This window comes from Bubalus bubalis, chromosome 9 (assembly GCF_019923935.1).
Source record: "Bubalus bubalis isolate 160015118507 breed Murrah chromosome 9, NDDB_SH_1, whole genome shotgun sequence".
NCBI lineage: Eukaryota > Metazoa > Chordata > Mammalia > Artiodactyla > Bovidae > Bubalus > Bubalus bubalis.
The window spans coordinates 109,966,175-109,971,129 of record NC_059165.1 but is presented as its reverse complement, the minus strand read 5'-3'; the positions used below and the strand labels follow the sequence as shown (position 1 = coordinate 109,971,129).

General features: G+C 36.5%; 1 pseudogene; it reads right to left on the bottom strand.

Annotated features, from left to right (window-relative positions):
- Nucleotides 1-1,929: 1,929 nt before the first annotated feature.
- Nucleotides 1,930-2,865, bottom strand: LOC102409628 (annotated as a pseudogene).
- Between the last annotated feature and the right edge of the window lie 2,090 nt (nucleotides 2,866-4,955).

Here is a 4,955-nt window from a genome sequence, read left to right as displayed (position 1 = left end):
CAAAGTTAATGCTCTAGCCTTCAGTAAAGAAGGAAAAAAAAAAAACAAATAAAATAGTCAAATATCAAGAACCTATAGCTATTTACTCCTAGTGTAATTAACATGAATGTCTTTATCAATCCATTATATTAGCATCCATGCCACTTTATGTATCTTCCAAAAAATCTGTTGAGTGTAAGCATATAATTTATATGTTATAATGTAAATATATATATATATATATATATATATATATATATATATATAGTAGATGTTATCCTTCTGTTGATTTTGCCACTGAGATAAAATTAATATTCAAAAATGTAATCTAGTGTTTTCAGTTTATTATGTATTTATTTATTCCTCCATTGTGATCTGGACAACATGGAGTTTTTTTGGATAATGGAGTCGATTTCTCACAAACAAGGTGAAATAAAATAATGCTTTAAGTAGACAGTTGTTTGTGTATGACAAAGAGATAAAGAGGACATTCAACAAGGGTCAAGAAGAGGAAAGAAGAGGATGAATTGTCATGGAGATAGTGATAAAAATATTGATAATTGATAATAATAGCCCATTGATGTACTTTATCAAGGTCCTTTCCACTGTCCCCTAAATTTTCTTTTTCTTTTTTTAAGCTTTGTTCAGACAAAATTGACAATTAGTATGTATAAGGTGTACAAGGTGAAGATTAGACACATGTGTGCATTATGACTGGGCTTCCCAGGTGGCGCAAGTGGCAAAGATCTCGCCTGCCAATACGGGAGACATAAGAGAATTGGTTTCAATTCCTGGGTCCGAAAGGTCCCCTGGAGGAGGGCATTGCAACCCACTCCAGTATTTTGCCTGGAGAATCCCCATGGACAGAGGAGCCTGACAGACCACAGTCCATGGTCTCAAAGAGTTGGGCATGACTGAAGTGACTGAGAACTCATTGTGACATGATCACCACATAAGATTAGTCAACACATTCATTAATTCACATAGTTACCATTTGGAGTGTGTGTATAATGAGGACAGTTAAGATCTACTTTTCTAGAAAATTTAAAGTTTAAAATACAGAATTGTTCATTGAAGTCATAGTATACATTAGAGTCCCAGAATTTATTCATCATACAACAGAAAAGTTGTACACTTTGACAAATATTTCAAACTTCTTTCACCTACCAGACCTTGGAAACAATCAATCTACTCTGTATTTCTATAAATTAATCCTTTTTGTATTCAACATGCATGTGAGATAATACAGTAGTTATCTTTCACTCTCTGACTTACTTCACTTAGAGTAATGACTTCATGGTTCTTCCATGTTGTGGCTAACAAGGCTTCTTTACTTCTAAAATACATGAGCTTGTCCACCTCATGGCTCACTTAATTATCAGATTCCCTGTCTGATATTGTTCCATTTACCACTTGAATAATTTTTAGATTTGTGCCTGAATATATCTATCCAAAGACATACTAGTTTTAGATTTTGCTTTGGATTCATAACACTCAATATTTTATTTCATGATTGTTGGGCTTCTATTGAGTTACTTACCTGCTTAGTTAATTAATGCTTGTTGGTGACACTAGCTTATATTCATTAGTACAGAAACTACAGTATATGCCATTAAATATGAAGAATGCTCAAAAATCCCTCAGGAAGTACATAACAAATCTTCAGGAAAATTGAAATGTTGTTTGAATGAAAGAATAAACCAATGATATTTGATCAAGTTAGAAAATTCAGGAAAGTTTTCAACAAATGGAGGTGCCATATATAAATTCTTGATACATATGAGCATGCTGTATTTGGAGACTGTAGCATTTCTTAAAATTTGGGCTATACAACAAATGTTCATTCATAACATTATAAGCATTGGGGAATTTTTGGTTCTCTTGTATGATGAAATATAATTCTAGAAATACAAAATCCAAAATGTGTTTATGTGTGTGAAATATAAACATTTAGCCCCATCTTTTAAGTTTCACTTTTTCCAGAGCCTGTTTTACATCTTTGTTCCTTGGACTGTAAATCATAGGGTTTAACATTGGAGTCACAAGAGTGTCAAACAATGAGGTCATCTTGTCTTGATCTAGAGAATTAGGATGAACTCAGCCTGAAATACATAAAGAGCATAGTTCCCTGGAAAATTTCCACTGCAGTTAGCAGGGGAGGTGCAGGTGGAAAAAGCTCTGAACCTCCCCTCAACAGAGTGGATCTTCAAGACTGAAAGGGTAGTATAACAATAAGAGACGAGGACTCCTGAAATGGTACTGAGTTCAGTGAAGGTAAAAATAATGAATAACACCAACTCATTGACCTGTATATCAGAGCAGGAAAGGAGGAAAAGTGGAGGTAAATCACAGAAGAAATGGCGAATCTCATTTGACCCACAGAAACATATGCAGAATACCAATGTCATGTGCATCAGAGCATTGGCCATTCCCACTAGGTAAACCCCAGCCACGAGCAGGGAGCACACCCCACTGGACATGCTGACCGCATAGAGCAAGCGGCTGCTGATGGCCTTGTACCGGTCATAGGCCATCACTGCCAGCAGAAGAGATTCAGCTTCAGTAGAGATACAGAAGACAAAGAACTGCAGAGCATAGCCACTGAAGGAGATTACTTGTTCTTGGCAAATTGATCCACCAGCATCTTGAGCACAATTGCTGTGGAAATGCAGAGGTCACAGAAGGAGAGGTGGCTCAGGCAAAATACATGGGTGTGTGTAGCTGGAGATCCATTCTAATCAGGGTTATCATTCCAAGGTTTGCCAGAAGGTTAATAAGATAAACAAGTAGAACCATGGTAAAAAGAGCCATCTTGTTCTCAATGTTATCAGTAATTCCCAAGAAAATGAGCTCAGTCATAGAGGAGCAATTCCTTTTATCCATCCTTCTTTGTTCTGATGTAAACTTTTAGAAAATGATCAAGAAAATGACACACAGATGTGGAACACTTCTGCACAACTGCAAAATATCATAAGGAGGAAGGTGATTTTTGTTTGTATTTGTGTTTTTATAATTACAAAATAATCTAGATCGTGGATATCCACTGTTTAAAGGTAGATAGCTATCTGTTCAGTCCAGTTCAGTCGCTCAGTCATGTCTGACTCTTTGTAAACCCATTGAATGCAGCACACCAGGCCTCCCTGTCCGTCACCAACTCCCAGAGTTTACCCAACTCATGTCCATTGAATCAGTGATTCCATCCAACCATCTCATCCTCTGTTGTCCCCTTCTCCTCCTGCCTTCAATCTTTCCCAGCACCAGGGTCTTTTCAAATGAGTCAGCTGTTAGCATCAGGTGGCCAAAGGATTGGAGTTTCAGCTTCAACATCAGTCCTTCCAGTGAACACCCAGGACTGATTTCCTTTAGGATGGACTGGTTAGATCTCTCTGTAGTCCAAAAGACTCTCAAGAGTCTTCTCCAACACCACAGTTCAAAAACATCAGTTCTTCGGCACTCAGCTTTCTTTATAGTCCAACTGTCACATCTGTACATGACTACTGGAAAAACCATAGCCTTGACTAGATGGACCTTTGTTGGCAAAGTAATGCCTCTGCTTTTTAATATGCTATCCAGGTTGGTCATAACTTTCCTTCCAAGGAGTAAGCATCTTTTAATTTCATGGCTGCAGTCACCATCTTCAGTGATTTTGGAGCCCCCAAAAATAAAGTCAGCCACTGTTTTCACTGTTTCCTCTTAAATGTAGATGTCATTCATGAGTAGGTTATTTTATACAAGCTCATCTCTGAGCATTGCTTTTCTTGTCTCAGGGAGGAGCTTTTGATAAATTTAACTCACATTACCTCTTCAAAATAATATGGAAGAAACACCAGTGTTAGACCAGGCTGCAAGATCTAAGGACTAAGCATTTCCCATGCTGGAAAATATTTATCTGGATACAAAATATGATTTAAAAAATGATTACAATTTTTCTACTTCTTAAGAAAGCATGATTGGTTTAAGAGTCTTTGCCTTAGTTCCAGAAATAGTGAGTATATCAAGGACTAGCAATAATAAAAAAATAATTGCTACTGCTTTTAGTCTGGCACCCCACTCCAGTACTCTTGCCTGGAAAATCCCATGGATGGAAGGGTGGGCTGCAGTCCATGGGGTCACTAGGAGTCGGACATGACTGAGCGACTTTGCTTTATTTTTTCACTTTGATGCATTGGAGAAGGAAATGGCAACCCACTCCAGTGTTCTTGCCTCGAGAATCCCAGGGACGGGGGAGCCTGGTGGGCTGCCGTCTATGGGATCGCACAGAGTCAGACATGACTGAAGTGACTTAGCAGCAGCAGCAGCTTTTAGTCTATGTTGTATTTAGTATTTTCTGAGATGTGCAATAAGTATTGTTGATCTAGTTTTCTAGAGATTTTTTATTGCTTTCCCACAATGCTCATTACCTATTTGTGGAATGGTTGTTGTTAAAGGGTGAATATCTTGACGAACAGAAAAAAAAGAGACAAAAATAAGTGAAAATAACAGAATTTGTCACATATACTTGCATCCATTTATCTTTTTAATGACTTTTCTAGATTATAAAATGGAAATGAGTAGAGGAACAATAAATACTTCTTAAAAACATATACCTTGCTATTATATGTGTATATTTATGTGTGATCATGTGTATATATTTTAATATATATGAGAATAGAATGTAAGTAATGAGCTTTTTCCTTAGACATACCTAAGTATACATGCTCATGGTTCACATGGAGATGAATTTGTCCGTTTTTATTGTGGTACCTACATGAACTTTTCAATAAAACAAAACATACCTTAAATTTCTGTATACACTTGCCCAATGATGAAAAGATTAAAGGCTTTCCTATGAACCAAGAGTAAATAAAGTAAATAATAAATTGTTATGTCATGGATATCAGCAAGTTTAGATAGATCCTCCTGATTCTGAAAAGAAAATATTATTTCTAGTCACTAAATTCAGGTTTTAATAGGTAAGCTAGCATAAAATGCTTTAT